This window comes from Neofelis nebulosa, chromosome 3 (assembly GCF_028018385.1).
Source record: "Neofelis nebulosa isolate mNeoNeb1 chromosome 3, mNeoNeb1.pri, whole genome shotgun sequence".
Classification (NCBI taxonomy): domain Eukaryota; kingdom Metazoa; phylum Chordata; class Mammalia; order Carnivora; family Felidae; genus Neofelis; species Neofelis nebulosa.
Genome location: NC_080784.1, coordinates 24,583,149 through 24,607,271, shown reverse-complemented (window position 1 = coordinate 24,607,271; position 24,123 = coordinate 24,583,149). Strand labels below are relative to the sequence as shown.

Below are 24,123 nucleotides of genomic sequence, written 5' to 3'. Positions count from 1 at the left end.
GGTTTTGGAACAAGTAGGAAGCTGTATGCAAGAAAATGAACTATGATCTATCTTTTACCATTATATACAACTTACTATGGCTTTCAGACCTAAAATGTAAACACTAAAACTATAAAAATTCTAAAAGAAAGCATAAGCTAAAATTTTGGATGAGGCAAAGATTTCTTAGGTACAATTCCAAAATGATCTTCAAATAATAATATTGATAAAAATGGACACTGGCAAAATTATAAACTTATCCTATTAGAAAGGCACTTAAGAAAATGCAGACAAGCCAGAGAGTGGGGAAAAATTATTATATCACATAAAAGATCTATATCAGAATATATAAGGACTCTCAAAAATTAATAATAGAAAACCAGCAATCCACTTAAAACTTTCATAAAATTTTGGAAGAGATGGTTCACCAAGGAAGAGAGATGGAGGGTAAATAGGCAAATAGAAATATGCTTAAAATCATTAGTTATTAAAGAAATGCAATTTAAAACCACAATTAGATACCACTACATACATACTAGAATACCTCAACTAAAAAGATTGATCCTAGAAATCAGTAGTGAATATGTAGAAAAACTAGACCTCTCATACATTCCCGGAAGGAATGTAAAATAATAAATCCAATTTGAAACGGTTTGTTAGGTTCTTAAAAAGTAAATATCTACCAAATGATCTAGCCATTCTGCCCCAGGATATTTATCCAAGAGAAAAAATATATGTCAATAAAAATATCTTTACACTAATTTTTACAATAGATTTGTAACAGTCAAAACCTAGAAACAGCAGATGAATGAATCAACAGCTGTGGTATGTATACACAATGAAATACCACTCATCAATGAATAGAAACTACTGACACACATTAAAACATGGATTGATCTCAAAATAATTATCCTAAGTGAGAGAAGCCAGACAAGTAGTATACACTGTATGATTCCTATTGTATGAATTTTTTAAAAAGGTAAACTAATCTATCATGAGAGTCTTAGACACTGCCTAAGATACAGGTCGGGGAGAGGCAGGGCACAAGGAATCTTTGTGGGTGATAAATAGGTTCACTATTTTTTTTAGTTTTTCAACGTTTATTCATTTTTTGAGAGACAGAGAGAGAGCAGAAGTGGGGGAGGGGCAGAGAGAGAGGTAAACACACAATGTGAAGCAGGCTCCAGGCTCTAAGCCGTCAACACAGAGCCCAACATGGGGCTCGAAAACACGAATCACAAGATGGAGACCTGAGCTGAAGTCAGATGCTTAACTGACTGAGCCACCCAGGTGCCCCTAAATAGGTTCACTGTTTTGAAAGTGGTGATTATTTAATGGATATATACTTGGGTCAAACTTATTAATTTTTACATTTTAAATATGTGCAATTATGTTCCTATAAAGTTGTTAAATGGGAAAACAAAGCAAGATTAGAATTAGAAATTACACAGCTTCCCGCACTATTTAGAATAGAAACACTTACATTAAGCATATTAAAAACCACATAGTGTCTCTTTTATCATTTTCAAATCACCTTAACACAAAAGGTTAAAGGCGTTTTGACTTCTTTTCATACAGGCATCAAGAAGGGTATATTCTCAAGAGTCCATTTTATTTTTAAATTTTTTAATGTTTAACTTTTAAAGAGATTCAGAGAGAGCGAGCGTGAGCAGGAGAGAGGCAGAGACAGAGAGAGAGAGAGAGAGACAGAGACAGAGACAGAGACACAAAATCTGAAGCAGGCTGTAGACTCCACGTTGTCAACACAGAGCCCCATGTGGGGCTTGAACTCATGAGCCAAAAGATCATGACCTGAGCCAAGGCTGGTCGCAACCGACTAAGCCATTCAGGCGCCCCTCAACAGTCCATTTTAGATTTTGCAAAGTGATACACCCATTTGCTCTCTGGGGCATATACCCTAAAATACATCTCCCTTTGTGTTCAGACACAGAATCTGTTTGCACCACCCTTAATAAACTAGGTATCTGATGTTTGCTTTACTTCAAATACTTTCATATTACCTCACTGCTAAATTCCATTATATAATATGCATGAAGTTTTTATTTCAAATATTCATTCAATAACCATTTCCTGAGCAGCCAAAATAGGCAGGCACTGTTTTGGGTCCTACCTTGGTAATAACAAAGAAAATGATATGGTCCTTGTATTCAGGGAATTAGAGTCTTTTAAAGGATGAATTCATGTAAATAAATACCTAGTGCCCTGTACTATGCATATGCTGAAGAATTACAAAGACAGAACTGTGAGAAACCAAAGAAATGTTCAGCCTGGTTCAAACCAAAGGTTTGATCAGGAGCTATCCGTGTGTGGGCAATGCAAAAATATGTTTTGTGGACTAAGTACCAAATAGGCTGTTTTAAAGACAAAGAGTTGGTGAGGCTGACAGATGAGGAAAAGATATTATATACAAGGCATATGGATGTCTCAGAGAACTGGAACCGAAACTAAGTATCATCAGTAAGAATTTGATGAGAATGTTTAACGTGTAATGTGCCATTGCTACAGTCTGACCTTTATCCTGAAAGTAGAGGAAAGCTTTTAAAGAATTTATGTAAGATACTGATATTATCACACCAATGCAGAGAAGGAATTTACACATTGATATTTAACCTTGGGTTCTTAAAACATAACAGAACTGTTACCAAAAAAGCGTATCAGTGGTTTACCCAAATCTTTTAAAGTATTGATTTACTGATGGCTTGAAAACCTAAATGCTTTCATATTATTGTCCTGTCAATACCCATTATCAAATAAAGAGATGGCCATAACATTTTACATAGGAATTCTTTTTTTAATACTTTTTGCATCTTTGAAGTAATCCATACGTAGAATACTGTTTTCCACTCCTATCTGTCCTCTATGTCATCATAATCTTAGTCTATTGCCTGGACAGTTCTGGGCTTTAGAGGAAACACTTTCCTGGAAACCTAAGTTGATTGAGAAAAAAAATTGTGCCCATCATCTCTAATTTCATGACTTTTCTCACAAGAATAAAAGCAGAATTATGCACAGGATAACCAGTTTTATTAAAGGAAAAGGATGAAACCTGAGATCCTTGAAAATACACAGAAGAAAAGCATTTGACATAGCAAAGTTTATTAGACTCATCTTTGACATTTATTCTCCCAAAGAAATAAACATCAGCCATTTACTTGTTCCCTTGGGTTAAAGGTTCCTTCCTCTTACTTGTTTTAGTTAAGAGTATTGTTGATCCCTAAACTTCCACGATCAAATTCTTGAAAGAGATCAAACCTTAAAACTTCTCTGGTCAAGTCATTTCAAAAAACAGAAGCACAAAAACTCAAGTGCAATATTCCTTAAGGTGGTACACATTAATATCATCAAATATTTGGAGCACGCACAGCATAGACATAGCTTCAAGTTCTAAGAACAAGGAAACATTGGATCAACACTGCATATATAAAAAGTCTTGATACTTTGCAAATAATTGATAGAATATAAAATATTCAAAGATATTTCTAGTCAATATATGCCTATAGAAGATCCTGTTTTTTCTAAATATTAGAAAAATATTAAGAAACGAAGCTCTGATTTTTTATATATGATTGAGTAAAACTCAGTCAAAATAAAAAGTTAATTCAAGAAGAGTTACTATTGGGCACACATAGTCCACAGGAAACACCTTGCCAATAATTACCTGAAAACATTTGTAGAATTAGCTATTTTCCATATCAATTGAATATTTATTGACTTTCTTTCTTATCACCAGATGCCTATAATCTTCCCTACAAACATCTTGTCTTTTCCATTTTTGTTCATATTTAGTTTTTGGCAACTGCAGCTTGTTTAATTATGTTGGAGCAAAACCAAATTTAGGAAAAACTGTAGATTACAAAAATTTTTCTTTGGCTTACCTCCCACCTGTAGTGTTTCATGGAATAACAAACAGCATTTCTCTCCATCAATGTCTTTCCTGGATTCCTGGAGTATTGTTCCCACATTCTCTTTGACTAAACTCTACTGAGGTGTTAACTCCTAAAAACACATGTGAATATTTCTATGGGGTTTTTGCTTTCTTGATAATAGGTTCCACTGTGAAAAAGACAGATATGCAGTGCTCATGATGGCAGCCACATTCATTATCAAAAAGTCAACTCTGCTTTTGAGGGTACATAGAAAGTGTCTTCCAACAATAACTTGATCATTCGTGAATTAAACCAGCATTCATGTTTAAAGAAAGTAAAATGAAAGCATGCATATTAAATTTGTGCTATTTTCAGTTAAAAACATTTTGCCCACGAATTTCTAACTCTTGCATGTAATCTCCAGTTATGTTCTCGTTATAGTATAAAATGTATAAAGGATGGGTAAAAGGGAGTAACAGTAAAAGTTCTTATGTGCATAAGGATTAGGTATTTTACTTCTGAACACAGGTCACCCATTGTACTTCGCATCTCACCTGAGGCATGCTGGCCACTCCGGTCCACCAAATGCAGTTCCCTTGGGACCTACGCTGAATGGACACTCAAGGTCTCATGAGGTAAAAGGCTAGGACACTTGCTCTTTCTGACCAGGCAGTGCTGTGGCTGATTAATATCCACCCAAAGCCACAATCACCTTCTGATCTGAGGAGCAGGTGACGTAGAGATTCTGAAGTGTCTTGATAAATTATGCAGGCATATCAAACAATACACATAACAGATTAAAAAAATTTAGTTCGCTAAAGTGGTTTGCTTTGTCCTTTTAAGAACTGAATCTAGATAGCTCATCGTCAATTACTGACAACTCCCAGCATGACAATGCTGAAAAATTAGTATGACATGAGTACCACAGAAGAGCTGTTTGCTTTCGCAGTGAAGTATCTGGGAAAGGAGAGAGGAAGGGAGAAATATAAAAAAGGTCATTTTAATAGTCTTTGAAATTTTTCTTTTTCCATTCTTTCTTCTAGAAGCACAAGACCAATTTATTCACAATATTCAATGCCTTTCCAACACTACATCTTATCCTAAGCCTTCCTTCCTCCTTGCCAATACAAATTATACCCATCTTTCAATCATCTTTTAAGACCCACATAAAAGGCCAAAATGATACCTGTTCCATAGTCCTATTTTGTAACCATCCAATCACCATGTGATTCCTCTGACAATTATACATATGCTATCTGCACTTAGAATATCTTTTCTGCTACAGTCTCAAAATATAATTGAAATACATAATTGTTATTTTGCTTTTTGTGTTTACCTCATCACCTTAACTGTTTAGTAATTCTCAAGTACAAGAACTTTTCCCATCCATTGGCCTTTTAACAAATATTTTGTGTTTAAAAAAATTATAGGGAAAATGATTCACCGCACCACTCTGCTCAAAATTCACAATGTTAACTTGCATTACATAATACAGGGGGATTTTCAAAAAAGTTATTTATAGTTTGTTAGACCACATATTGTTCCATAAAGAATTTAAAGCAATGAAAAACGAAAAAAAAAAAACATTAAGCATGTATACATTTATCTTACCAATATATACTAATAATATATTAGCAATTAAAACTAAGATGCTTCTAAAACCAATATATTAAATTCAACACTCTTTAATTTTGTCCTCATCAGAGGAAAACAGCTGTTTCATGGGTTGTCAATGGTCTTTCTAAATTTCATTATTATGACAAATGTAAAATATCTTTAACATATATATACGGGGTTGTATGTTACCTAGGTGAAAAGGGAAGGATGCACTGGGCCTATGAATCATCTCAAGAACATAAGCAAGAATTTGGTTAGCCTTTATAACTTTTTCTTCTTAAATAAGAAAGTAGAAAGAGAGTAAGTCAGCTGACATCTGATTCCTTGGCTGGACACATAAGCCCTTCCAAATGTGGCCCTGTTCAGTCTCCCTCCCCTACTCAAGCCATCAAAGGCCCACCACCATTCTTCCACACAAAGACATAGCAAGTTCAAAAAAATCTGAGCCATCCGACTGTGGGCCTTTCTGGGGAAATAAAGTAAACTTTATTTGGCTAACCCCCTCTTCCTCCAGGATCCAGCTTTGATGTAACTTCCTAGGGGTCTCCACTCTTACTTTGCCCAATTGGGGTATCAAATGACCATACTTTGTGTTCTCATTATACCTAGCCCCATCCTAGTTTAGACTGGACATTCCCATGTAAAAACAATACCCATCTTATTCTCATTTTACTCTCAATAGTGTCTAGGCTGATGGCAGATTAGAGTCACAGGGTTCAACTTAAAATCAGCCTTGATCAGGAAGGTCAATTCTTGGCTCTCACTTCAAGGCACCCCTACCAGCTACCAAGCGGGTTTTATCAACACTAACTAACTGAAGCCAACTCGGAAAAGTTATCAAAAATACTGAAAGGAAACATATGGTCAAATAGTGGCTGTATTATTGCAAAGGCCCACAGAGGCAAGAGCTTTAGGAAATTTTCCCAGAAATATTCCCCTTTTGATTTTCATGAACTTGAAGACAGAACATGCCCAGTAACATAATAGTAATGTCAAATTCCAAAGGCAGCCCCGTGATGGCTTTGCCAGCATATAATTCACTTGATAGAATTCTAAGGCTTTCAATTCTCATGACTCACACTTTGGTGATTTGAGATTAGGCCACAAAAGGAACAGACCCAACTTTCACTAAGGGTTTGCCTGAATTTTGCAAGACATTTTCCAGTGATAACAAACAATGCTATAATATAGTTATTGACAATTCAGTTCCTATTTGAAGCACGTAATTTCTCCAATATTTTTACTTGAAATGTTTAAATCTATGACTAGTGCTTTGAGTTAATCAAAATAAAACATATTGCTAAATATTTAAGTAGAAGGCAGGGCTAAGGATGGTGCCTGGGGTGAAGATATAAACTCAATTCTTAACACGCCTCTTTCAGTGTCTAAAATTTAGCAAAGAAATGATGTAACACTGCTAGATTCAGGGCCAATGAAAACAAAGGGAAGAATTGCCATACTGGCACATCAGTAATGCATACTGCCTTGAAACCTCTATCTGGCAGGAGCTCCAAGGGAAGATTTTGATAAGGTAATACTCATACTGTTTAACATCAACCTTTAAAAGTTCAGGTTTGAGGTGAAGAGGCCATTCAAAAAAAAAAAAAAATTCAAATGGATAACAAGTACAAAACATATTAAACCCTTTCTAGTACTCAAACAATTATAAACTTACATAGGCAACATTTTTCTACTATCAACTTGGTAAAGTTTTTGAAAAGAAGAAATATCCACTGACATTGATGAGATTCTTGGCACTCTCATGCTCCACTAATGAAAATGTAAAAGAATAGAGCTATTCTGTAGAGCAATTTGATAATATTAACGACCTCTCCAAAATAAACAAAGGCTTTAGAGCCTTTGACTCCACAGTTTTGGTTGATTGTTCCAATAGAAAAAAATTCAAAAATGAAATCAGAGGGCGCCTGGGTGGCTCAGTAGGTTAAGCCTCCAACTCTTGATTACAGTCCAGGTCATGATCTCACGGTTTCATGAGATGGAGCCGTACATCAGGCTCTGTGCTGATGGCAAGGAACCTGCTTGGGATTCTCTCTCCCTCTCTTTCTGCTCCTCCCAGGCTCTCGCTCTCAAAATAAATAAACATGGGGGGAAAAAAACAAAAAACATGAAATCAGAATTTCTAGACAGGAGGCACATGCAGTATTTTTAATTCCTGCCCTCCCCCGGCCCCACAAAGGTAATTCTGAAATAGCCCGGTTTAGGAATCACATGTTTACGAAGACTGTTAATGTCAAGAAAAATGTTCGTTAAATGTTGTTAAGTGATCAAAAGCAAAGTACACCTTATTGTTTTATTTTTAAAAAAACACAGAAACACACAGATCCAAAGCTGAAACTATAGTCAGATGTTAATAATAGATATTTAACTTCTAAATAATGAGATCCTGGAAAAGGGATTTATATGTGATTATTATTATTTTAGTTAATTTGGATTTTCAAATGTTAGATATGCATTGTTTCTGAATTAATAAGTTATTTTAGAAGATTAATATTTAAATATCTATTATTTCATAATCTCGAATTACCTGAAGTGTGTTTTACAAATGGTAGATCCTTAGGGTGCCTTGGTGGCTTAGTCAGTTAAGCGTCCGACTTTGGCTCAGGTCATGATGTCACGGTTCAAGAGTTCAAGCCCCATGTCCAGCTCTGTGCTGACAGCTCAGAGCCTGGAACCTGCTTCAGATTCTGTGTCTCCCTCACTCTCTGCCCACCCCCCCACTCACACTCTGTCTCTGTGTCTCTCTTAATAATAAACATTAAAAAAAGCTTTTTTAATGGTAGATTCATTTTCTCTACTCAAGATTAACAGTCCTGAATGCCTCAGGAGGGGTGAGCCCCCAAATTATATATTTTCAGATGCAGAAAATAGTTTGAGAATACTGTAGCCTGCAACAGAAATTTTGTATTTATCATAATCCCTGTTACATATGTGATAAAATTATTAACTGACTTTTGTAGCATATCTCAGTGGTTCTCAAACTTTTTGATCTGAGAAACACTCTACATTCTTAAAATTACTGAAGACCCCAAGATTTCTTGCTTATGCATGTCATTTATACTGACCATCGACTAAATTAGAAATTATTTAAATATTAACTTAGTAATTTGCTTAAACCCAATAACTCATGAATGTTAGCACAAATAACATTTCATAAAAAAATATTTTTCAAAACCAAACAATTAGTAAGACGAATGGCATTGTTTTACATTTTTGCAAATTACTACTTAACGAGAAGACAGCTATAGTATTGTATCTACTTCTGTTTTCAATCTGTTGAAATGTGTTGTTTTTGTTAAAATCTGAAAACAATCTGGACTCACACAGAGGTAAGTTGGATGCAAATGGATGAGGGAAGACTATTTGGAACTTTTCAGCCTACTTTGGATATGCTTCTTTGATATTATGACAAAACTCAACAAGTGGTAGTTTCCTAAAGGTTAGTTGCAACATGGAATCTGAAACCTACTGATAAGCTTTCCTACTCTGTTCCATGAAAACCCTCGGTTTACCTTGCATTTTCAGTGAATTTTTACCCATGCCTGAATTTGTAACATGATACCTTCGTCATCTGTAAAATACTAGTTGTCTGACTTATGCCAATTTTGTATGGTTACACACTTCATTACACAGTATTAAAGCATCAATATGAGGCAGCTAAGAAACTCATGATAGTTAATGTAGGTTTCTGAAAAATTACAATTTTCATATGAAAGCTCACAGTTTATCTCTGATAACAAATACTATGAGTTGTCCTTGAAGTGACAGACTTCCTTCATTCACTTTTGAGAAAATGGCCTAATAGCCATGTCTGAGTAACTTTTCTGTCAATATTCTTTTAAGTAAAACGGTATTCCATGAAAAAACCAGAAAGCTCAGCTCACGGGCTATACAATCCCTAAGCTCTTTCCCTAATGACGGCCGCTCTACTCTGGTACGCAGCGCAAGGGCTGTATGTGGATTTTTCATTTCATCGCACAGAGCATTAAGCCCTTTTAGTAAAAATTAACCATTGGAACTACTTAATCAAAGATATTGTTAAGTGAGAATGTGTAGCAGTAAACAATATAAGGACCACTAGTACATGTCGGTGCTGTTCCCTTGATTCATGTCAACAAGCTAACAGCTTTACCTTACTTTTGCATCATCAGTGAATGTGGTAGCAAAGTGAAAATGGCAAAGAATACCTTATTATTATTATAAAAATAATTTTAAGCCTGAAGACCCATGAAGGAGTCTCAGGGACACACTGGGGTCTGCGGACTACATTTCCCAGCTCTGATCCACTAACAAGATGAATAGGCAGAAGCTCTCCTTCCATCCATGAAAACAATGCCTATAGGCTCCACATGATGAACTTTCATGAGTAATACCCTCTTAACACTTCTGCTCCCAATAGTTCAATTCTATACCCAGCAGTGTCCCCTGGGTAAACTCCCTCATATATGTTGCATGTGGTCTACCTATTGTCATTATTCTACAAATTAATGACACATTGTGTAAGCCAGTGAAATACAAGTGCAAAAGAAAAAGAATTGAAATCGCAATCTAAATTCCACAAATGGAGAGATTTTTATCATTGAATTTACTACTGTATCCCCAGCCCCTCGAGCAATGCCTGACACATAGGAGACATGTACTAAATGTTTAAGGAATAACTGATTTGTTGCTTCTTTGAAAATAAGGGGAATCTCTTGAATGCCTTTTTTTAAAGGCAAATAATGTGCTGGAAAAACAAGAGTAAAAGAAAGAAGTGAGAAAAATCTAAGAGTCTGTAATCTCACTGTTTTATGGTCTTGCTCTAAGGATATGGAAATTAGAAATCAAAGATACCCGGGGCGCCTGGGTGGCGCAGTCGGTTGAGCGTCCGACTTCAGCCAGGTCACGATCTCGCGGTCCGTGAGTTCGAGCCCCGCGTCAGGCTCTGGGCTGATGGCTCGGAGCCTGGAGCCTGTTTCCGATTCTGTGTCTCCCTCTCTCTCTGCCCCTCCCCCGTTCATGCTCTGTCTCTCTCTGTCCCAAAAATAAATAAAAAACGTTGAAAAAAAAAATTTAAAAAAAAAAAAAAAAAGAAATCAAAGATACCCTAAACATGATTTATCCATAAAAGTTGAGAAATTACTCCCATTGATTAAAAGAAAAAAAAAATTCTATCAAAAGTCTTTTTATTTATTTCTCATTTACATTCCGAGGATCCCCTTCATCATCAAGTATTCATCAAATTCTGCCAGTATTTCCAGGAGCCCTTAAATTTGTAAAAACCAAGGGCAAATTGATGCCAGCAACATTTCACCTTGCTGATGCACCACCACCATCTAGTGTCAATAACTGGTAACTGCAAGTTTTAGTCCACAGACCTTTGACCTTGGCTTCATTTAAAATGTTTCAAGGAAGGAAGGAAGGAAGGAAGGAAGGAAGGAAGGAAGGAAGGAAGGAAGGAAAGGAAAAGAAAGAAAAGAAAGAAAAGAAAGAAAGAAAGAGAAAAGAAGATGTACTGAGATGCAAAATCAATGTTTCTTGAACTCCCTTCTACAGGTTTTGAATCACCTTGATGGGAGTTTCAAATTTCATATACAAATTATATTTTGAGACTTAATACTGTGTTTAGGGTATCCATGTTATCATTCTAAAAGTTTTTATTCTGGGACACCTGGGTGGCTCAGTCGGCTAAACACCAGACTCTTGATTTCAACTCAGGTCATGATCTCATGGTTCATGAGATCGAAACCCATGTCAGGCTCCATGTTGAACATGGAGCCTACTTCAGATTCATTCATTCATTCATTCATTCTCTCTCTCTCCCCACCCCCACCCTCTCCCCAACTCACACACTCAAAAAAAATTAAAAATAAAAAAAAATTAAAAAAAAGTTTTGTCCCATCTCCTTCTACTATTTATCTTTTCGGAGTGAAGATTCACTTTGTGACCATTCTCTATGTATTTGCTCTTGAGTAATAAGAAAAAGGGGTGAATGACAAGGTTGACCTAACTTGTACATTTTAGCTAACACTGTTGAGTATAAAAGCATAAAGTATACAATAGGAAGTAGGATAACTTCAGTACTGTGGGGTAATAAGTGACATAAATATCAGAGGTTATACACAGTTGATCTATTACAGCAAAGAGAATGCAAAGATACCAAATGATACCTGCTGGGCCTGGTGCCTCCAAGATGGGAAATGCAAATTGCCACTTTTCTTCTCATTTCATGAAATTTAAAGGAACCCCAACAATACTTTTCTTACTGAAAGTACCTTCCCTAGAAGTCTCTCTCAGAATTGTGAAATTCTACCATTAGAAGTAATTTTATGTATGGAAGTGTTGAATCACTATATTGCACACCTAGGACTGATATTACACTGTATGTTAACTTATTGGAATTGAAATAAAAACTTAAAAAAAAAAAGAAGCAATTTTACATTTATAATGGCAATTTCTGCTAGGAAGGAAGAACCTTGTCAGATATTTTATATTCCTAAGGAAGAACCTTGTCAGATATTTTAAGCCCTTAACAACCTCTTGATACAGTTAGTTAGCTGAAAGTTAGTCTAATCCATTCACACTGTAACAGGGAAGCAGGCCACAGGTCTGGAAAGCTGGAGGTCAGCAGGCAGATGGGAAGCAGCAAGGAGATCCAAGGGAAGACTGGGGAAAGGAGGGCAGAATGTAGGAGCATGTGTTTTCTCAGCACTCCTGAGAATATCTGATTTTGCAGCCTGGATCCTTCCAAGAAGATTCTATATGGCAACATCAAATCCTTTTGAAAACCACACTATCCCTAAGTTGATTAGCTCTATAGGCTTTACGTTAAAAGTAGGACAATTTTTAAACTGATTATTAAGCAGCAGTTTGAATCTAGGCTCAAATGCTAATGTGAAATGCAAGGGTGTGATTAAAGATTCACATGGGCAGCACATCCCCTCAGTGTCTGGCTGCATTTGCTAAGGGCATGTTTACCCAGTTAGTCCTGCAATTGTCTCAGACCTGTGGCCCTATCCCAGGGGAAGTCTGAGGGAAGAGGACAAACATTAGGAGTCATCACTCTTTCTGTACCAGGGATAGCTTCATGGGCATATGAGCAATGTAATTGTACAGGGCCTCATGCTTGGAAGGATACAGCCCTTGGTTTAATGCTCAGCTGCTTCCACACTAAAATTCTTCTGAGCCTGATTTTTTTTAAGTGAAATCCAATGGTATAATAGACATGCACTTATGCAGATGAGCTACTCACACTACGCATGTCTGCCAGCTCTTGACTTCCCATTCAAAAATAGTGTATCCAATGCCCCTTGAGCACAGAATTCCAGCAGGCCCATGATGCCTGGGAGTTCAGAAACACTCAAAGTGAATCCAAAATATAGATATTACATCTACGATGGACTACCTTTCCATTACAACTAAAACTTAATTCCAATGAAGAAAACTAGTTTGTAAGAAACTTGAATGGCCAAGAAACCCTATCATGTCCACTCTTACACTTTTCCCTTATATTAGCCATCCACTAATGTTGAAAGTGATGACAAAGGACAATGTGGGAAGGGGGCGCCTGGGTGGCTCAGTCAGTTAAGCATCCGACTTTGGCTCAGGTCATGATCTTGCTGTTTAGAGTTCAAACCCCACATCAGGCTCTGTGCTGACAGCTCACAGACTGGATCCTGTTTCAGATTCTATTTCTGTCTGTCTGTCTGTCTCTCTCTCTCTCTCTCTGTCCCTCCCTCGCTTTCACTCTCTCTCTCAAAAATAAACATTAAAAAAAAGTCGTGTGTTTTTTTTTTTTTTTTTTAAAGAAGGATGTGGGAAGAGGAGAAACCACAGTCCCTTTTTCTTTGGGTTTTTCCTTACTCATCAATAAGTTGAAGGTAAAAGAGTGTTGGTAGTCTGTAGATACATTAGCTATATTCACTATGTGAAATAAAAACAGTAGACATTGTTTTATGTGGCATTTTCATTTTTCTGGTAAGAATGAAATACACACGCCCATATAAGCTACAAAATGCAAATTATACATTTTAGTGATGTGCATAGTTGGCAAATGTTCTTATTTTTATATTTAAAACAGGCACTGCACAACATAAACAGTAAAAATCATTCTAATAATTTATTTTTTCTTTATATATAATGACATTAACAAATAAAATCACCTTGATAAGTTGAAAGCCCATGGAAGAAAACCATGTGTATTTTGGAACCTTTCACATTTTCCTTGCCTTTTGAACAAAGCCCCTTTCATTTGCACTTTGCACTGGGCCCCACAAATTATGTTCTTTACACTTAGTAGTGTTCTTAACTCTCTCAGACCAGTTATGATATTCCTTGGGGAAAAGTCAGCTGTCAAAATATAATTTCTTTTTGGTGAAGGCTATAATCCTTTGTCCTCTGAGAGCATGCCCTTCCTCTCCAAATAGGATAAAAGATGTATTACATAAAAATTAAAATGTTTACTTTTGTTTATTCATATTCAGAAAGTCTGTGTTCTTCCTGTAAAGACACATTTAGAGAAAAAACAAGAGACTTCTTTGGTTCTAATTTTGGAAATAGAAATTTAGTCTTTACTAGAGTAAAACAACAATAAAGACACATTTTTCCTGTAGCAAAATATTCTCTCATATCCAGTGTATTCTCTGTTAAGATATTTGAAGAGACATTCATAGTTTGAGACCACCAAGACCATTTAAATGCTTTCCCTTTATTCACATTGGAAACCAAAGCTGAGAATATGTGACTTCCTTGGTGCTCACCTCCTCTGAGGACATCTCCCCACCATTTCCTCCACACTCTGTGCAGAGCCTGATGCAGGGCTCAGCCTCACCACTGTGACATCATGACCTAAGCTCAAATCAAGAGTCAGACACTCGACCAAATGAGTCACCCGGGTGCCCCTGAATGTGCATAGTCTTAATGCACCGATTGTTTGAGGATGTTGGCAAGATGAAATAAATTTAAAAGTATGTCAAGAAATAAGGCCAAATCTCAGAGTCCATTCATTCTGTGAAACAAAAACCACACACACAAAAAAAGCAATCATATTGCCTTTTTAAATAAGTGGTATGAGTAAAACTTTAAAAACACTTCTCAAACATACTTTTGTTTGGTCTCAATACAAAATGACTACTGCAGAAACAGTGTAATTAGGTGAAATAGTGTAATGATTATACTCAAGAACAAAGTCACCTTTTTTTCCCTTTGTATACTGATGACAGCAGGAAATGTATGAACACAGAGAAACTTGCTTTACTCTCTGAGTATTATTCTCTCCTCCGGAGTGGAGCCACTGAGGACAACAGTCCATCAACCCATGAAGCCACCCTAAGGAAATAATACTTTCACCTTCAAAGTAAGTACAGCTTCTGCTTTCAGAAGCAGCTCACTCTGTCTGCTATAGAGCAGATATGCATCAAAGTTGACTTTCAATTTGTGTCTCCCCAAGTCAAAGGGAAGTTAAAGGGAAATAAAAGTAACTGATTTTTGAAAATTACAGTGATCACTGACATTACTGAAAAGTTACAGGATGAATTCATCACAGGGTTCCTTACTCACAAATTTAAAAGAAACACTGACTGGCCCAATGTTACACAGCTAGGAATGGGCAGAATCAGATCTTCCAGCCTGGCCTTACTCCAGTCTTTACCCATTTTGTTCCTCTATGCAGCTGCTCCTATAGATCAACTTGTTGCCCTGCAAGGGCACTATGATTCTCATGGGTAAACATTTATGTAAGCCTCTGTAATCTAAATAGTAAGGTTTCTATTTGCTTAATTCCAAACAAGTGATTGAGTTATACAGAATGAAATAAAATTAATACTGATTATTCCTTTCAATTGTTAACATTTTTACTGCTTTAGTCACCAATACAGTATTAAACACTTCAAAGTTGCTAAGAGACTAGATTTTAGGTGTTCTCACCACAGAAACAAATAATTATGTGGTATTCTAGAGGTGTTAGCTGACAGTATGGTGGCAATCATATTGCAATATATAACGCAATATATAAATGCATCAAATGAACACCTTGCACACTTTAAACTTACACACAATGTTATGTGTCAATTCCATGTCATTTAAAAAGAGAGGAGAGAGAGAGAAAAAAAGCAAATATATCAGACCAGGTCAATCAATACTCTTTAAGAAGAGGTTTTTCTCTATTAAGTGAAGTCTAAGCCCGTATGTTATTATTTTCTAGGATTATAAAGGGCTTCTCCTGATAAAATGATGAACTATTCAAGAATAGAGATGCTGCCCACCTTTCTAATGTGGCTAGATAGATTAAATTAACTATATGCTGTGAAGACTTAATTATAAATACTGGAAATACAACAATGTACTCAGGGGCAAATAGTGCCTTATACTGGGAGGGGGACAGGATTTCTTTTTTTTCTGTGTGAACATTTACCACTTTATAGGGTGAAAGAAAAGGGTGACAGTTTGTTCAGTATAAAATACTTCCAGGGGCGCCTGGGTGGCGCAGTCGGTTAAGCGTCCGACTTCAGCCAGGTCACGATCTCGCGGTCCGTGAGTTCGAGCCCCGCGTCAGGCTCTGGGCTGATGGCTCAGAGCCTGGAGCCTGTTTCCGATTCTGTGTCTCCCTCTCTCTCTGCCCCTTCCCCGTTCATGCTCTGTCTCTCTCTGTCCCAAAAATAAATAAAAAAACGTTGAAAAAAAAATACTTCCAAATATATTCAAGAAATTGCAAACTATTTATAGAAAGGCTTTGACAGGTTTGAGGGAGAGCTCGACCTTCTCTTTGACCTCACCAATTCCCACATCAATATATTTCCCTAGGGCACAAAGGTACTAAATTATCATTTCAATATATTCTTCAACTAAAAGAACATCTAGAAAGTAAGGACAAAAACACTGAATCTTCAACAATGTCCACCATACATTCTAATGTAGTAATACCTGAACGTCCATTATTACTTCCTAGCATTTATCTTTACTGTATTTTTTCCTATTTTGCCCTATGCCCATTTTCATAAAAAATATGCCATTCAGCCTCACATTTTGTCACTTCTTCAAAAACTTTAAACTATAAGATAGAATGACTAAATGTGAGCATCAACTTTTTAAGATGTAGATGTTTATGTCTTTGAAAATCTTTCATAAGTTTAGTCAGATGTAATTATAAGTTTACTCACATACCTTTTAGTATATAGCATACAATCTTTCATCTTAAAAATAACAGATCAATGGCCTGTTCCACTAGAATCTAGGGTCTAGGGTCTAGATGACTTCTGCTGATAACATTAACATGTAATAAGACTTCGGTTTGCATTTTCTTTGTTAAAGTCAGTGAAGTGATGAGAGCAGGTGACAGGCAAAAAAGAGAAATTTTACAATGATCAGGAAGACTTTTCCAACTCCAAAATTCAATTAAATTAATAGAACCAGATGAGTGACTTTTGTAATACAGTATTTACCTCCCAGGGGGAAGAGAAACCTTGAGTACATAGTCAAGACCAGAGAGGAGTAAGTGAAATTACTTGTAGATCATGATTTGTTTTAGATTTTTTTAGTACGTCAAAAACAAAATTCATTTTGTGAAACAAAAAGTGCATAAAAATGCATCTGTATTGCATTTTTGTAGAAATGGTATTGGGTACAGCTTTAAAAACATTTCTCAAACATACTTTTCTGTTTGGTCTCAATACAAAATGACTACTGCAAAAACACTATAATTACACGAAATAGTGTATTTATACTTGAATTCATACTTAAATTTTTTAAAATTCCCAATTTTTAACAAAATATCTCTACCATTTTCCTTAGAATTATCACAATGTAAAATAGAAGTAATAGATCAACAAATGGCCAGAAACACAAAACTTTTTGCTAAACACAGAAAAAGTTAAATTCTCCTCCTGCTCTAGTCCGTTTTCTGGCTCATGGTATTGCCAGTCACCCTGTGGTGAGGACTGGAAGACACAAGCGTCTCTTCCCTCTCATTCACAATCTCTATCTAGTTGTTCTGCAAATTCTGGAATTGTCCTCCCCATACAACATTTCAGTCTGTTCCTTCTCTTCCCTTTCCAAAGCTGCTAGCACAGTTCAAGTCTTTATGGTCTTTCAGATGGACTTTTATGAAACTTTCTGTCTGGTCTCCCTGGCTTTGCTTCTCTCTGTCCTCAAATCCCTCCTACACCCTGTTGCAAGTTTTGGTCAGAAAAACAATATAGTCACAATATTCAGTTATTGAAAAAGTTTAATGGTTTTCACTCCCTATAAAGCAAAATGCAGTCTCCTTAGCAGTACATTCAAGGTCCTTTCTCATTGGACCCCAAGCCACATCATCATTCCTTTACCTTCCTCATCTAATCACATAGTGTCACTCGTAAGGCTCTTCTGCCCCTTAGTCCAGTTAAACTCTGTTCTGTCAGAGAACACCCCACGATTCATAATGATCCTGACATTTTCCCCCATGCATTTCTTTTTAGAAAACTGCATACCCCATCTCTTTATGATGTCTACCATTAAAACTAAAGATTTCTCCTCTGAGTTAACTGCCTCTTCCTCTGCCAACAGAAATGGTGCACAATAAACACCTATGAATTCCTCAATCTCTGCATTATTCTGCTGCCAAAGAGCTGGCCGAGGCCTCCTGAAAGGGGGATGGTGGTAGTGGTGTCCCTGTTTGTTCTCTGACTGCACATACAGGCCTCACTCCTCCTTGTGCACTCCACGATGTAACCCAGAGCCTAGCATAATGTTCTGGGGGTCTTTACGCACTTGAATTCGGTAATGGATCAGGCCAAGAGATCTGCATAAAAACAATGCTTAATCCAAAAGAGTTAAAGACAGAAACAGGATAATCTACAAGGAGCTCTGGGACTTAAAACCTTACTCTCTCTCCCTATTTTACACGCACTTAGGGAGCTAGCTAATTAAAGAAATCCTCTGGAGAATTTCTTGTGAAGGGAAGAATTCTTTCACAAAGCAAATAATCAACCCTTAATTTGTAAAGTACTTATGGAGTTAGGTGCCTACAGTATCATCAAATGGCATTTTAGGGACCCCTTGTCATTGTCTATGTAAGCAAGTAACTGTAAAGGAATCTTTAAGATTCTCAAGAAAATTGGGGAGTAAGTGATTTAAGCTCTTAATTTTGATCTTCTACAAAAGAGTATAATAAGGCTTTATTTGCTTTCCTAGTTAAGCTTTAAAACATAGAGTACATCAAAGAATCTCCACAAGTAACATTGTATTATTACATTTATTTTATTTCAGGCAAAAGGCAATAAAAAGTTGTCTATGATTAAAATAAAGGGTCTATTGTGTTATTTATAGATCTTTAATTTGGGAGCAAAATTTTGACACTTCTTTCTCAATCTAAGTAGTGATAATTTTTTTTGAAAAAACTACTGTGAAATTTGTTGTTGCTTTTTTTTTTTTTTTTTAATTTTTTTTTTTTTTTTTAACGTTTATTTTTGAGACAGAGAGAGACAGAGCATGAACGGGGGAGGGTCAGAGAGAGGGAGACACAGAATCTGAAACGGGCTCCAGGCTCTGAGCTGTCAGCACGAGCCTGACGCGGGGCTCGAACTCACGGACCGTGAGATCATGACCTGAGCCGAAGTTGGCCGCTTAACCGACTGAGCCACCCAGGCGCCCCTGTTGTTGCTTTTTTTAAATGATTCTCCAACCAGGGGCAGATGAACTGAATTTTTACTATGAATTAAGATTTAAAGTTTTACTTTTGAGTATTTTGTCACCAACATTCTTAAGATTTTGAAAACTAGCATGTCTATTATTTTGGTACTATGTGTATAAGAAAGAAAAGAACACACACACACACACACACACACACACACACACACACATCTGTACTAGTTTACTGGCCCTATATTTCAATAGGGCAGCTCCAGATTTTCCACATAGAACTGATTTTGGGGGTGGCAATTTTCCTGGGGCAAGATGAAACCGAAGCAGCATTAGGATACTGCCCCAAAGATGGAGTTTCGTGGTAAGTACAGTTTTTTTGTTGTTGTTCTTTTGTTTGTTTACTTAGGATACATATGTATGTGTACTTGGGGGGGGGAGGGGACATGGTTAGGGGAAAGTATTTGAAATTCTGTAAAAATGAAAATTTCCACAAACTATTTCTTGGTTTCAACCCTGGTATGCAATTTCTGGGCCAATCTCTATCACAAACACTATTTTATATTTTGCTTCCCTCCCTCCCTCCCCCACTCCTGCCTTCCTCTATTTCGTTCTTAGAAAAGCAGAAAGATAGGTTTCTAAAATTTGTGTATGAATTACATGTTAAAAAATAAAGTTGAATTGCCTGAGGAGGTAACATATGGTGAAAACCTTTAAAAGAAAAATCCTATAGAACATGTAAAACTCTCCATATTGAAGTCCCTGCCTACCTCCTCAGCATTATCTCTATATACTTGGCTAATTTCAGTTTCAAGATTCTGTCAAACTGTTTCACACGTCCATGCCTTGCCATTTGCCATTTTCATTGCCTGGAAACCACGTATTCACTGAACATTTCTACTGAAATCTACTCTGTGTGAAGAATGGTTAAAAAAGATACTCACGCTTGCTGCGCACACATGACTTGGTGTCCATCCTCCCTGGCAAATCCACGGTCATCCTACACCTTCTGTTTCTTTCTCTGAGATGTGTTCCCTGACCACTGCAGGCAAGAGTGGAGACACTGGTACAGCTTTCATGTATCTTACAGCGCTAACTGAAACGTTTTTCGTGTGGTTATTTTACCTCCCTGAGTCTCTTACGAAACAGTGAACTTTCTCTCTCTCGTTTTTGTATCATTAGTATACTGCTCAGCACTGCATGAATTAATTTAGTGACTAAATTGAGGTACTGATTTTTCTGGAGAGAGTACACTGAATTTCAATCTGAATATTGTTTTACACGTACTAATTCAAGCCTTGGCGAAGGACATATTTATACGAAAGACAATTCGCACAAAACTTTAAAATGTGAAGTTAACGAAACCACAATGAATATAATCTCCTACATGAATGTATCTTCTTATAATAAACATCAAAATTCCTCAATTTTGCTACTTGAAATATAAGCATTATGATGTTCTTCTTCTGGTGTTCTCCCAAGTAATCATAACTGTTACATGATTCTGCCTACATATGTGGTACTTTTATTACAAAGGTGGCTAGAATTACTATCTAGAGTGGTTAAACTCTTCAGAAGAAATACACTATTTAATTCAAAACTCACAATGGTAATAGCATCTTCTATGAAAGCTGAAAAGTTGGCCTTGGGGAAAGAAGATGGCTGATTCTTTACGAACAGAAAGTAGCTTAGAAATTTGTAGGCAGTTTTTTTTTTTTTTTTTAATATTAATCCCAGTGTAGTAAGCAGCTCTTTAAACCACACAATATCTGTATATATGCATTAGATTTCGGTGTAACCTAAGGGTACCAGAGACCCTACTGGGCTTGAGTCATCACCTAAACTTTCTTGTCCCGCTTAAAAATATATTATTTTAAATAACAGAGTAGGGATAAGATACATTACTGAATGTATTTTAAGTTCCTTGAATATGGCCATACTATTTTATCCATCCTTTTAATTACTCCATTTTCCATTACACCAATTTTACCAGAGTAGATTCTCAATAAATACTGCTCATTTTTATTTGGGTGTCCTACAAATAATAAAAGAAACTTGAATAAGATTCACTGCTTTGATAGTTAGAAATAAAAGAGAGGACAAATATTTAATATGTTATCATTTTGCAAATATTTGACAGATTTAATTAACTACATGTGATTCCAGATAGCCTAATAGATCATGCCCTAAACTAGGAGTCACATATTGGTTAAATTTAATAGAAACTATTTTAATAACAGCAGTTGACTGAGTAATAGAGTGGGCTTAATATAAGGTATGATGTGTCCTACTGGTAGATAGTCTCAAACAGAATGCCTGGAAAGTAGCAGACGACTACCTTTGGCTGGGAGGTTGACAAAGAAGATCTGACAGAATCCTGTGAGACTAAAATTGTTCTTTAAGCCCTCTAAAAGAGAAATAAGCATAGCTGAGTATATTCAATGCATGTGTTGGTTTATCCAATTATCTCAAAAGAGTGATACCGTATGTATTTTATAGTCTATAAATACATGTCCTCAATGTTACTGAGTTTTAAATTGCTTCTGGACAACTTTCAAGACTCCAGAGTCCTAGAGACTTCAGGACTGGTCATAAACTACTCTGGAAGTGACCATCACTTTCCCAGAAAGGTGCGAATTCCTCAGGAATTCATATACAGATGTTTATTACTTAAGATAAGAGGAGTCATTACAGGATTATGCATTTTCAGAGGTAGAACACTTAGTTGAGTTCATGAACCTATCTCAACAATAGAACAGACTTTCTGCAGTCAACTTAAGTTTAAATTCAGTCTCTAAAAGAATAAAGATGAGAAGTTAATTTTCAATGGCATTTCATGAAGAGTTCCAGTTCCCCCAGCTAATCTTGGTCCACCAGTATTCAGATACTGATTGAAGACCACCATTTCACATTTAAAATCCCTTGGCTAGATGTATACCTAATTATGAAAAACAACCTTTATAAAAGCAAAATTAAATTTCAGAAGGGGCTTTCTGTAATATTATTTGGCTACTACCATTCTTTTGGTTTCCTTATTGAAAGCGGGAGAAATTTATAACTAGTGGAAACAAAGGTATGAGATGCCGATATCCACCCTTAGTTGTGCTATACTCATAAACTTTGCAACATTACACGGCAAAAATAATTATAACAAATGCTGAAATGAAAAGAAAATAGTCATTGGCTTTTGGAACTTCTGAAGAAAAAGATTAAAGTGAAGTGTCAGAAACATACTCGTCAACCAAACCTACTGTTCAGCGATTTGAGAACTTCAAACTTCATTATCTTCCAGTGACAAAGAAAAATGTCCTCTGTAATGTGATTTTTTAGTTCTCCCTGGAAATAATTCATGCATTTCAATATCTTTGAAGAGAAAATGGTCTTATTGTAGTCAACCTGTCATACTGTATTGTTTAATTAAACATAATAATTTACCTTGGACTGCTAGAAAGTCAACTGTCCAGGGCTTTTGTGTTAAATGTGACTCGGGTCATAACGGTTACCTGGAATAGTATATTATTTTTTTGCACATCTTTGTGTATTATTTTCAACTATAGTTTCATGAGGGAAATTCATTAGAAAACATAAATTTGTGTGGTGGGGGATGATTTTTTTTGTTTATTCATCAACTAGTATTTAACAAACCACTATAAAGCAATGGCTTAAATTTGACTATATTTCAAGTGGGGAAAATATATATTAAAATATTTATGGTATATAATAAAAATAATATATATGCTTTATTTTATACCTTACCTATGTGTCCTTATTGATATACAGATTCTCTGGTCTACTAATATCAAACCCAGATTGAACTTTAAGCTTCCTTTCTTAAACTCAATGATATCTAAGCATAGTAAGTTTCAAGGAATGTGCTATCAGAATGGCTAAAATCAACACAAGAAACAACAGATGTTGGTGAGGATGTGGAGAAAGGGCAATCTTCTTACACTGCTGGTGGGAATGCAAACTGGTGCAGCCACGCTGGCAAATTGTATGGAGGCTCCTCACAAAGTTAAAAATAGAACCATCCTCAGATCCAGTAATTCACTACTAGGTATACTAAGTATTCACCCAAAGAATCCAATAATAGTAACTCAAAGGGATACATGCACCCTGATGTTTACAGCAGCTCTACAATAGCCAAATTATGGAAACAGCCCAAATTTCCATTGACTAATTAATGGATTAAGAAGTTACTATATATTATATATGTTAATATATAATATAAAAATATATAATATATAAAATTATACACACACACAATCATGGAATATTACTCAGTCATAAAAAATAATGAAATATTGCTATTTGCAATCATGTGAATGGAGCTAGTGAGTATTACGCTAAGCAAAATAAGTCAGAGAAAGGCAAATATGACTTCAGTTATACCCAGAACTGAAGAAACAAATGAGCAAAGGGGGAAAAAAGCGATAAGCAAACCGAGAAACAGACTCTTAACTATAGGGAACATACTGATGGTTACCAGAGGAGCAGTGGATGGGGGGATGGGTGAAATAGGTGATGGGGATCAAGGAGTTAAGGAGGGCACTTGTAGGGATGAGCACTGGGTGTTCTATGGAAGTGTTTCATCACTATAGTATACACCTGAGACTAGTATTACACTATACGTTAACTAACTGGAATTAAAATTAAAAAAAATTTAACAGGAAACAAAAATTCCAAGGTGTGCATCAGGTGAACGCATATGGGCCTAAGTATTATTCTTTGAAAGCAGAACCAGACTGTTCTAAAAGAAAAGAAGGTATATCTACTATGTTAAAAATCCAAGACAGTTCCCAAGATTTCCACTCCTTGGGTACATGCATTTTTTTCTCCCAGTTATTCAGTCAAACAGTAATTCACATGCTGCTTTGAAGAGATCTGCAGATGTAACTGAGACCCCAACTGAATTGATTTTAGAAAGGCTATTACCCTGGGTAAGCCTGAGCTAATCAGGTGAATCTATCCTTAGAAAGGATTCAGCTCTTCCCACAGAGACTAAAAGTATAGGAGGGATTCAGTGACA

At 36.2% G+C, this 24,123-nt stretch overlaps 1 protein-coding gene and 1 long non-coding RNA gene across 4 annotated transcripts in view; one reads left to right on the top strand and one right to left on the bottom strand.

Annotated features, from left to right (window-relative positions):
• The window catches only part of LOC131506468 (uncharacterized), a 74,492-nt gene extending 69,859 nt beyond the window's left edge, over positions 1-4,633 (top strand). The window contains exon 4 of the long non-coding RNA XR_009258958.1: positions 4,395-4,633. This is a non-coding gene — a long non-coding RNA (uncharacterized LOC131506468). The remainder of the gene's footprint in view (positions 1-4,394) is intronic.
• The window catches only part of SGCZ (sarcoglycan zeta), a 762,749-nt gene extending 741,171 nt beyond the window's left edge, over positions 1-21,578 (bottom strand). The window contains exon 1 of one of the 3 annotated variants that reach the window (XM_058720119.1): positions 20,039-21,578. The gene's annotated coding sequence lies outside the window, so the exon portion shown is untranslated. The remainder of the gene's footprint in view (positions 1-20,038) is intronic. The other 2 variants (XM_058720120.1, XM_058720117.1) reach the window with 2 other exon arrangements.
• Positions 21,579-24,123: the final 2,545 nt, after the last annotated feature.